The following is a 12,147-nucleotide window of genomic DNA, read 5'->3' as shown; positions in this document are numbered from 1 at the left end:
GGGCGGTACTTTGGGAGGGGGGTTAGGGGTTAACTCTAACCCTCTATGGAGCCTCTGACATAGATGGATCTGACACACACACACACACACACACACACACACACGTGGACACAGAAGGGAACGTCTTGACTTTCACATACACACACGCACGCTGGCTCAGAAACATACATATGTCGTGCATACGCACATTCATTTGTAAGTTCTCAGTTATGACGACGTCCCTCATGTTCGCACACGATGACTCACTCTATCACTCACACACTTTCTCTCTCTTGGACACGCGCACACACACACACACACACACACACACACACACACACACACACACACACACACACACACACACACACACACACACACACACACTATGAGGTTCAAAACAGAATGTATTTTTCCATTTTGATTTGAGTATAGTTTAAGTATTCATTGCTGTAGAAATACATTTTTAGCAAAACAAATAACTAAATTATATCTAATCTACAGAGTAATATATCTGACATGACGACCCTATTGAAAGTAAGCATTTAAGAGAGTGCTTAATTGAAAGAATTACATTGTTCTGTCACTTATTGGGGGAATTTCACTTCAACATAAACAATGTTAGTTATGAATTTGACCAGTGCAACAGAAGATATTGGCCAAAAATCTTTTGAAAGTATCTTGATTTATGCTGTAGGTGTGTATTTTTCGAGTTTGGAATATTCTATTTTCATTTTTCCAAAACAGAAAGAAAATGACTCATGCCAGTGGACTTACTTTTATCACACAAAGGGTTTTGTTGTATTAAAATACAGTTATGTAGCCTCGGTTGGGAAGTAATGTGTACCCCATTACAGTAAATTGAGACCACAAAATGGTATGATATGGACTCGTTCAAATCACAGGAAAAGGAGCAACCAGCTGATTCTTGTACTCTTATAAGGAAATGTGTCATAATAAAAAGCGACATGAAAATAAACACTTATTTCTAAAAGGTTTGAGAGCTTTTATTTAAGTACATCATTTCATTGGATGCAATAAATGTACAATTGAATTACAGATTAAATCCTTTTTTTTTTGTTGCTAAATTGTAAACGGGATCAAATTCAAGACTGACCATTGAAGCTGAAATGAGAAATATGTCTAATATCTATCGAGACAATTGTTCTGACAGAAAATAATACATTGTAGAAGTTTAGAAGTGTATTTAATCATTGTAGCGATTGTCGAAATTGATTTCCATTGTATCTTTGTGCTCAACCAATATCAAGAGTTTCTCTCTTTATCGCTAGCCTGTATATACAGTATGATAACACAAAGAAATGTGGTCAACATTGTTGCAGTAATAGTAATGTGCAAAATACTGTAGATACAGCATTATTCAACCTGCAATTAGTCCATAGTTGAAGCTAACAAAGCAAACTGTCCTTTTCTCTCCCCCACCAAAAAACATGTCACTTTTTCTGCTTCATTGTGTTTGACAAGTTCTGTTGTAGCCAATAGGAAGAATCCATTTACTGGGGAGGTTTGTACACTTGTCCAAACAAGTAGTCGTACTTACTCCTGGATTCTCTGTGTGTGTGTGTTAGGCCTGTACAGTACATATGAAACCCAAAAGATGAATCACTTAGAGTGAGTGTATGTGTCTGTCTGTGAAGGTGGGTCAAAGCAGTATATTGATGCTCTTATCATTCCACCACTGAAGAATCAACATAGTTTTGTTCAAACATTGAGTAAACGTCTATTTCTACAAACCAGCATGTACAGAGATGCAAATAAATACGATGAAAATAGAGGAAAATATAGAAAATATAGAAAATATAGAAAATATAGAAAATATAGAAAGGGCAAAACAAAAAGGAAAGCAAGCAAAAGGAGAAACAAATGAGTCGAGGAAGATTTTAGATTCGGAGAGGTAAAGAAAGAAAAGACAATTGGATGTAAAGGAAGGTTTGTAAAGAAAAAAACAGTTCATTGGGATCTATTTGAATGATTTGAACCATTCCAAATCATTTATTTGCCTACACATTTTGAAAAGGGGTTTTTCTATTTTATCCGTTGGTAGTAATTGCCGTGCCTGCTGGCTTTCTACTGGTTTTCAACTATTTCAACCACTCTCATTAATCGGGTTGTAAAGATAAGATGACTTTATAATCCATGTGGGGACATTTTGGTTGTGGCTCTGTGCATACGTGGAAAAAACACACCGAATCGTCATTTTGAGTTGACGTGCCTTTGAAAAAACGTCCCTGTAACTCGTTCAAGTGGACCCATCGACTTCTCTGATTCTGGTTGTGCTGTAGGTGATGCGGTTAGCTGTTGGTCATTATGGCCGTCTTACACAGAATCAAGCATAGACACGGACATGTACGTCTGTATAATTCAAACACTGTACACAACGGTACACTCTCTTAATTACAATGTCAACTGTATATTACTTTCCCACAGGTTTTCAGGTATTTGAACCATTTCAAATAGTTACTCTGTAGGTCTGTACCAGATCGCTGTAAGGTTTTTAACGATTTGAACTATTCTAAGGATTTACAGTTCACGCTGGGTTGATAAAGGTTTTAAATGCGAAGACATTCTCCAGCAGCGACGACCTGGGGAAGGGTTACAGGGGGGTAGGGGTGGGGGAGGATAAATATTTGACTAAGGTAAACCACCAATGAAACAAATGATCGCTGTTAGTTTTGTTTTCCCTTCTAAAAAGAAAACGGTATAGATGCAAAATCTTAGGGCCCGGTTTCCCGGACTGATTAAGCCTAGTCCTGGACTAAACGATATCAATATTTGAATTATCCAGGAATAGGCTTAATCTCAGTCAGGGAAATAGTTTAGTCTCCAGAAACAGAGAAAGAAACCTTGAATGTCAAAGTCCTGTTTTTTTTGTTGTTGTACTTTTTTAACAAAGACACAGACATGTGTGACAGGTATTCTGACTGGAAGCTGTTTCTGGATAGTAGCTTGTAAACTAAAAACAAAAGGGGCCGTACATTTTTAGGAGGTCAAAGGTAAATTGGAGCTGTAAACAATTTCAATGAACGGTGTGTGTGTGATGTGTGGGGGGGGGGGGGGTCCTCTGCTCTCACCAGACGGATGTGGTCGCCCGTAAACAATACCAGAGTACGTCTGTGCAGTCACTGGGTTATTTTTGACTCAGTGGATTCTACACTTGCGAACTTGTTAGAGGAACTAATCACAGCCACCTGGTCAGGTTAGCATAGGGCTAAATGTGCCAGGTTACGTAATAGTAATCGCTAACATGTAGTGTTTTATCACGTCCAACTATGTCAACAAACAATAATACTTTTGACAAACTTAAAGCCTTGTTACTTTGGTTTGAAAGTATAGTGTGTTAAAAAGAGGGTCATTACTTTTTAAAGCTGTTGGTATAGTGAAACAAATAGCAATAATTTCACTGATATAGGAGGTTTTATCCAGTCTTGCTGTACCTTATATTGTGGTATGGTGACTCCTTTCAACAGCACCCTTCGTGATGGAACATGGCAGCCATTTTGTCTGATTGTGTGTGCGTGTGCTTGTGTTTATACATTTCAGTGTGTGTGTGTGTCCTCCCCCACCGAAGTAACAAAGCCGATCTTGCCAACACATTCAGGAACAGTAAACAGTCTGTCCAGAGATGCCTGGGGGCTGTGACACCCACAGTCAGAGTCCTGCCCCGAAAAGGAGCACCACTCCTCCTACCTGGACACAAACAGAATGGTGCTCCGTTAATTACTGTACCCCCGTGTAACATATGCTCCGCTCGGGGCGATGACACGGTTCCTTGTAAGTAATGTCAAACGGATTGTGACACAGCACCACATGTGGGACCTTTCTAGGGTTGCAAAACTCCGGTAACTTTCCTAAAATTCCCAGGTTTTCCAGAAATCCTGATTGGATGATTCCGGGATTCCTGCTTATTGCCTCCTGATTCCGGAAATCTTCCCAACTGGGATTGGAGGGCCAGACGCACACGCTTGTGTGTGGATTCTTTTGACACGTGTGTGTGTGTGTGTGTGTGTTTGTGTGTCTGTGTATGTGCACACAATATAATGTGCTGCACATGTGACCTTTTGCACTGTATTTGTCAAAAATAAAAAGGTGCATTACTCCCATTTGTTATGAGTAGAGTCTTATGCTCTGTGTCTTTTTCTCTTCTGTTAGTAGGAGATTTGTAAAAGACAGGATTTGGTAAATGGGGGAAGTGGTGAAACAGCGGGATGTGTCTGTCCTGGGAGAAGAAGAAAAGGATGAAAGTAGCCAGGGGATCGAATAGAAGGAGAAGAGTCCCGAAAGTTACAGAGGGGAGGTATAAGTAGGTAACAACCGCCACCATCTATGTGTGTGTATATATATATATATATATATATATGAGAGAGAGCGACTGGTTGTACTAGATATTGTGTTATTTATTATGGCCTTCTTATTGTACTCAACCTGAAATTACTTTTCAAACTGATCAGCAATTATATTCTCCAGTGTTACTTGACATTGTTCGATGCAGAGGTTTCTGGGTGGTAAGGGTGGTGACACAGTATGGTTTCGGTGTGTATGCCGAAGAGGACAGTGGGTACGGAGAGATGGGTAGTGGGGTGTTAGAATGAGGTTCATACACACACACACACACACACAGGTCTGGCAGAGAGCATTCATCTCAGGGGTACGCCTGAAAAACAGGGAAGGGATTCTTATGATATGTGAACATTCATTATATATTTACATAAACAGTAAATATGATACGGTTAATGTTTATTTTGTCACCGAGTTGATGTGTTAAAAATGTTCCATTTTTTACCTTTCATATATGCTGGGTGTGTGTCGGTGTAAACCAGGGTGTTATAAAACATGGGATCTAAAACATGGCAAAAAGGAGCGTCTTTCCCAACATGCTTTGTAATGAAACTGACTAAAATGACCATGGTTAAGATAATGGTTATAATGGAGTCCAGGCAGACAGGTGTAATGTGCCTCCTTTTGATTTTGACCCAGCACCCCGTAACGGTACGACGCACATTTCTACCGTTTTGCAGACATTTTGACGTCAGATTCCGTCATTTCCTGCTGCTACTGTTGTCATAAAACCATGCTGTGTGTCAACAAGCAAATCACGCAGGTATTGGTGGTCCTGACGTTACGTCGGGAAAATCGGTTTATATTTCAAATGCTTCGTTTGATAAGTTACTGTAAGTAGAAGTTCAGATATGAAGCCACACGTGTATAACTAATTATACATCATATATGTTCTTAACAGAAAATGCACAAATTTGTCCAAACACTGTATTACAGTAGGTAGCTATAGTGAATTGTTAATTGATTTAAAGCTCTTGTTCCTCCATGTCCCTCTAAAACATATCACATTTTGATCAAGAGATTATAACAGAAAGCATTCTTAGAGCAGAAAATAATAACTAAGAGTAGTCAAGCTTCCTGTCCCATTTGTAAAGTATCCCATTGTTCATTTGATGTGAGAGGGAAAAAAACAGTTTTTTATTTTCTTTGTTTCCCGAGAGACACAAGTTAGCACACATTAAATATCTATAGGACTAGCTTTTGGATGCTTATATTGCTATTGTTGAGGTGGACATTTTTTTTTACTCCAACATGTAAAGAGAATTTTGTGTGTGTGTGTGTGTGTGTGTGTGTGTGTGTATGTGTGTGTAAGAGGAGCGTGTATACAAGGTTTATGAAGTGTGTGAAAGGGAGAGAGGCTGTGAGTGTGTTGGAAAGGATGTATGTCTTTACCGCGAGTAAATGGCTGTTGATCTGTTTTGTCTTTCGGGTGAGAGACGGAAAGAAACAGAGAATACAACACGTTATTGTAGCAACATCCATTTTGTCAGACAACCTCGGTGTTCTTGAGGGGCTGAAATACAATGTGTGTTTGTTTGCATTACAGGAGAAGTGTGTGTGTCCTTTCACCTGGCCATTCCAATGAACCTGGACCAAATCAGATACACACCTGTCACTCCCCCAACAGAAGAAAACACAGGTAATAATCCACGCTGTACATCCCATGGGGCTCTGGTTAAAAAGTCATTCACAAATCAAGGGAATGGGGGGTGCCATTTGGGACACGGTCCTTGTCTATGCTATAGCCATGGGATGAAACTAAAAATTGTACAATTTGATTGTCCATAAACATACAGACAACATTCTGTTAATACTGTAACTCCATGTCTTTTGACTGCAATCCCGTGGGGGGTTTCTGTCAAAGAAACACTGAAAAGGTTCAAACAATTTCAAAACGAGAGAAACAATTTATGTCTATGTTTAATGAGTATACTTTTTAAAATATAAAGTACCAGTCAAACGTTTGGACACGCCTACTCATTCAAGGGTTTTTCTTTATTTGTACAATTTTCTACATTGTAGAATAATAGTGAGACATCAAAACTATGAAATAACACATATGGAATCATGTAGTAATCAAAAAAAGTGTTAAACGAATCAAAATATATGTAATATTTGAGATTCTTCAAAGTACCCACCCTTGATGGCAGCTTTGCACACTCTTTGCATTCTCTCAACCAGCTTCATGAGGTAGTCACCTGGAATGCATTTCAATTAACAGTTGTGCCTTGTTAAAAGTGGAATTTCTTTCCTTCTTAATGTGTTTGAGCCAATCAGTTGTGTTGTGACAAGGTAGGGGTGGTATACAGAAGATAGCCCTATTTGGTAAAAGACCAAGTCCATATTATGGCAAGAACAGCTCAAATAAGCAAAGAGAAACGACAGTCCATCATTACTTTAAGACATGAAGGTCAGTCAATGCGGAAAATGTCAAGAACTTTGAACCTTTCTTCAAAAACCATCAAGTCCTATGATGAGACTGGCTCTCATGAGGACCGCCACAGGAAAGGAAGACCCAGAGTTACCTCTGCTGCATAGGAAAAGTTCATTAAGTACCAGCTTCAGAAATTGCAGCCCAAATAAATGCTTCACAGAGCTCAAGTAGGAGACACATCTCAACATCAACTGTTCAGAGGAGACTGTGTGAATCAGGCCTTCATGGTCGAATTTCTGCAAAGAAACCACTACTAAAGGACACCAATAATAAGAAGAGACTTGCTTGGGCCAAGAAACACGAGCCATGGACATTAGACTGGTGGAAATCTGTCCTTTGCTGGTGACACTGTCTGTGATTTATTTAGAATTCAAGGCACACTTCACCAGCATAGCTACCACAGCATTCTGCAGCAATACGCCATCCCATCTGGTTTGTGTTTTTCAACAGGACAATGACCCATCTCACATTCCAGGCTGTCTAAGGGCTATTTGACCAAGGAGAGTGATGGAGTGCTGCATCAGATGACCTGGCCTCCACAATCACCTGAACTCAACCCAATTGAGATGGTTTGGGATGAGTTGGACCGCAGAGTGAAGGAAAAGCAGCCAACAAGTGCTCAGCATATGTGGGAACTCCTTCAAGACTGTTGGAAAAGCATTCCAGGTGAAGCTGGTTGAGAGAATGCCAAGAGTGTGCATAGCTGTCATTAAGGCAAAGGGTGGCTTCTTTGAAGAATCTAAAATATTAAATATGTTTAGATTTGTTTAACACTTTTTTGGTTATTGCATGATTCCATATGTGTTATTTCATAGTTTTGACATCTTCACTATTATTCTACAATGTGGAAAATAGTAAAAATAAAGAAAATCCTTCAATGAGTAGGTGTGTCCAAACTTTTGACTGGTACTGTATGTTAGGCTATTAAAATATAGGTTATGTCCAGCACATATTAGGAAGTACATTTTGATGCAGATGATTTATGATTTGATTACTAGAATACACAAATGGCTTTTGAACTCCCAAATAATATTCAGTGTGAGAGAAAAGAGTGTGTGTGTGTGTGTGTGTTTCAAGAGTGTGTGTGACAGTATACAGTGTGTAAGAGGAGTGTGTGTGTGTGTTTGAAGAGTGTGTGTGTGACAGTATACAGTGTGTAAGAGGAGTCTGTGAAAGGGAGTGTGTGTGTGTGTGACAGTATACAGTGTGTAAGAGGAGTCTGTGAAAGGGAGTGTGTGTGTGTGTGACAGTATACAGTGTGTAAGAGGAGTGTGTGTGTGTTTGAAGAGTGTGTGTGTGACAGTATACAGTGTGTAAGAGGAGTCTGTGAAAGGGAGTGTGTGTGTGTGTGACAGTATACAGTGTGTAAGAGGAGTGTGTGTGTGTGTTTGAAGAGTGTGTGTGTGACAGTATACAGTGTGTAAGAGGAGTGTGTGAAAGGGAGTGTGTGTGTGTGTTTGAAGAGAGTGTGTGTGTGTGTGTTTGAAGAGTGTGTGTCAATTTTGATGCAGATGATTTATGATTTGATTACTAGAATACACAAATGGCTTTTGAACTCCCAAATAATATTCAGTGTGAGAGAAAAGAGTGTGTGTGTGTGTGTGTGTTTCAAGAGTGTGTGTGTGTGACAGTATACAGTGTGTAAGAGGAGTGTGTGTGTGTGTGTTTGAAGAGTGTGTGTGTGACAGTATACAGTGTATAAGAGGAGTCTGTGAAAGAGTGTGTGTGTGTTTGAGAGTGTGTGTGTGTGTGTGTTTGAAGAGTGTGTGTATGACAGTATACAGTGTGTAAGAGGAGTCTGTGAAAGGGAGTGTGTGTGTGTAAAAGGGTGTGCATGAATATCTTGCTAGAAAAAGATTTGAAGAAATGTAATCCATTTTAGTAGTATACAGTTAGACTTTATTTTTGCTAGCAAAATCATGTAGCCTATATGTACGACCTTGTGTAGTGATTTGATTTGACCACACAAATATTATCATTGTACTGTAATTTTTCAGACTGACTTTAATTATGTAGTAAAACTAAAACAATAGAAAATTGCTGGTTAGTTTGTTTGGGATTGTTTTATAAAGTTAGAACTGAAATGTGTGTGTGTGTGTGTGTGTGTGTGAGAGAGAATTGGGTTTGTGTTTTAAGAGTGTGTGTATGCAGTGTGTAAGACGATTGTGTGAAAGGGTGTGCATATGTACATTGAATATCTTTATTGAAACGTTTTGAAGTACTCTCTCTTAGAAATGTAATGCATTTTAGCAGTATACAGCAATTTCTTTTGTTAGCAAAATCATGTAGCCTATATTGACGACCTTGTGTAGTGATTTGATTTGACCACGCAGATATTATCACCATACTGTAATTTTTAACTGGATAAAAATACGTTAATTTTACATAAAATGTCATTTGTTCTGTGCAGTAATAGTATGACAATAGTAAATTGCTTCCCACTTGGCACAGACTTCAATTCAACGTCTATTCCACGTTGGTTAAACTTCATTTCATTGAAATTACGTGCAAACGACGTTGATTCAACCAGTGTTTGCCCAGTAGATTGTTAGTTTAAGAAGTGTTTGATAAAGTTAGAACTGAAATGATTGATACATGCAGCAACCTACATGGTAAGAAGACTATGATTGGGATCTGTAGAGTATTGCTATTCTTCTCAGTGTGAATACGGTTTACTCGTTTGTGAAGGAGCAGGCGATTTTGAGGTAGCCTATTTGATAACCCTGCAACCCTGTGACAGATATGAAACCAGTCTTTTGTTCATTACTCCTACATAAATGACGGTGTACAACTAGCACTTCAATATTTTGTAGGCCTGTTTCAAAAGTTGTGAAATATTAGAGCAATTCGGTAGCCTAAACATGGCCGTTTCAGTTTGTGTGACCAGGTTAGAATTGATCCGATACATGAAATGCAGGTCTGTAAATTCAAATTTAATTTTGAAGCACATACAGCACGTGGGAGCAGTGAAGAGCTCGAAAAATGCAGGCCCAGTGCATTTTTGTGCATACCGGTCTTTGGAACCCCCCCAAAAAAGTTACAGAAAAATCATAAACAACTGCATTGATATCGAGGAAACGTTAGAAATCTGGGAACGTGTGAGTGGCCGAGGTGGGGACTGTAGATGAGTGTCGCTGTCCAATGAACGGTGGTGCTGAACTGTAGCTCTCTTCGTATGACTCTTAGAAGCCATTTTAAACACATACACATCAAGGAAATTATTGATTGGCATATAACAAATGTCAAATGTGGACTTTTAGTGCAAAACAGAGATAAACATGCACGTTATTTTTTATTTTTTTAATGGGTGCAAAGTTATATGCACTGGACAAAAATGAGGGAAAGTAGCATCCTAGTTTTCATTGTCAGACACTTAGAGTCAAGCAATCGTGTGGATGGGCTATGGGCATTCTTGAATGTATCGATACTAGGGGAGTGGCTGTGTGTTTCAGGGGAAATGTATGCAACACCCAGGAGTTTCAGAATATTGTCAAGATGAGAGTCCATATAGTTTCTATAATTCTGAATGAGTTTGTCCCATTCCAACTGCACACGACTCTTTTGTTTATATTTCCCCTCAAAGGGGCTATCGCAATTTCAGTAACTGCCATATTTTGTATGTGTTACTGGGAACACTTTCTGTTGATGTATAATCGATGTGTGTGTTTGCGTAAAGGCATGTGTGAATACATGCTTGTCTCTAATTTCAGACGTGATGATTCATTGAAAAATGACATGTGCCAACATGTTCTCCAAAAGAGAATATGTTTTTGTGTTGTTGCAGGGCATGATAATATAAAATTGTACCAAAAGAAGCTGTCGTGCAGAATATTTCCAGTTTGCTGCTGTTTTTATTTGATCTATGTATTGTCATATTAAAAATCATGGCAGATAATGACAGCTGTGAGTTATGTTGTGTTATGGCTGGGTGAATATGTGTATTTGTTTTGCTGGAGATGAGAAGCTCTCGAATATTTTCATCATTGAGGTTATTGCTGTTTTAAATCATTCAGAATATGCGTGTCTGAATGGGAACGTGATGAATTGTTGATTTCACTTCTATTTTGTATTTATTTTTTTAAATCCTCTATTTTTGGCTGCAGTGTCATTAAGTATTACTTTGAATGACTGTTTTTCAGATGTTCATGGTGGGATCTGAGAGCAATGTGAACAACTACAGGTGCAACTCGTACAGATGGACGTAACGTATGAAATGTGCTGAGTATATCCATGTATTTATATCCTAATTTGTACACGTGGAATTGCTGTATTCATTTGATCCTTATAGAACGTCTCTTCATAAAATCTCAAATGCTAAAAGATCCTGTTAAAATACATGCTTGGTGTGTTTATTTGGCTCTTTGCTGTCTTTCATTTATAGATGAATTCTGAAGGCGCTTTATAACATAACACTATAGTTGGCCACGTTAAATGACATCCTATTCATACGCCTGGTCATCTACACAGGATGAAAAGAATAGGTTACGTCTTAATGAACTACCAATTTTGGAGTAATAGCCTATCATGTTAAGAGATATGCATGTAAAAAGATATGTTTGGTGATATGTCAAATAGGCTACGAAAGGGATTTGGCTATAAACTGCTGAAAAGCCAGTTCACCCAATCCCATCGGCTCCACAAGTCACGTATACCTTCAAGTATATTCACTTCTGTCAAAGAATGCAAATGACGGCATGACGATTTCTACAAGTCAATTGATTTTCCCGACAAGCACATTTTGATGAGTACACTACACCTGTCAGTTATACTCAGGCAGTTCTGGTTGGCCCATACTTTATGTTTAGTTACATGTCGGTGTAAGCATACAGCTAGTATGGCGATAGTGGGGGGAGGGGGGGTCTTGAAGACAAAAGCAGCCTAGGCTACACTGTTATGAGACTTTCTGTCTGGATTACAAGCTAATGCATTTAACATGAAAATGCCCAACTCTCCCGAGTCGTGACATCCCGTCAAGGGAGACGCATATTCTCTCAACAATCCTGTTCGAGTTGTGTGGTTCACAAATGTACAGTGCGATGGAAATAAAGTGTTAAGACCTCCACTGACTGTCTCTGTGTTTATGTAAGGTGAAACACTTTTTTCCCCCGTTAATCACACATCCTCCCATCTCTTCCGTGTTTGGGAAATGTACTATGGCAAAGAATTTCTATTATATTGACAAGATAATCGAGTGACCGCTCTAACGATGGAGATACATGTCCTGAAAGATGGAAGGCAAGCTGGAGGCGAGATCATGTGGGACCATTCCAACCATTGAGAGGGCAGATATCGCGTGTGATATAAAGGCTTTCCCAAAGTTGCTTAAGTGCCACGTGTGTTCACTTATATCAGTGCATTCGTAACAACCTGACCCTTAC

General features: G+C 39.0%; 1 long non-coding RNA gene across 3 annotated transcripts in view; it reads left to right on the top strand.

Moving 5' to 3' along the window:
- Positions 1-11,824, top strand: part of LOC106561089 (uncharacterized) — a 28,030-nt gene extending 16,206 nt beyond the window's left edge. For 2 of the 3 annotated variants that reach the window (XR_001318716.2, XR_001318719.2), the window contains exons 4-6: positions 4,150-4,304; positions 5,882-5,974; positions 10,909-11,824. This is a non-coding gene — a long non-coding RNA (uncharacterized lncRNA). The remainder of the gene's footprint in view (positions 1-4,149; positions 4,305-5,881; positions 5,975-10,908) is intronic. The other variant, XR_001318721.2, reaches the window with a different exon arrangement.
- The last annotated feature ends 323 nt before the right edge of the window (positions 11,825-12,147 follow it).

This window comes from Salmo salar, chromosome ssa10, assembly GCF_905237065.1.
Source record: "Salmo salar chromosome ssa10, Ssal_v3.1, whole genome shotgun sequence".
Taxonomy (NCBI): Eukaryota; Metazoa; Chordata; class Actinopteri; order Salmoniformes; family Salmonidae; genus Salmo; species Salmo salar.
This window is presented reverse-complemented; position numbering and strand designations above follow the sequence as displayed.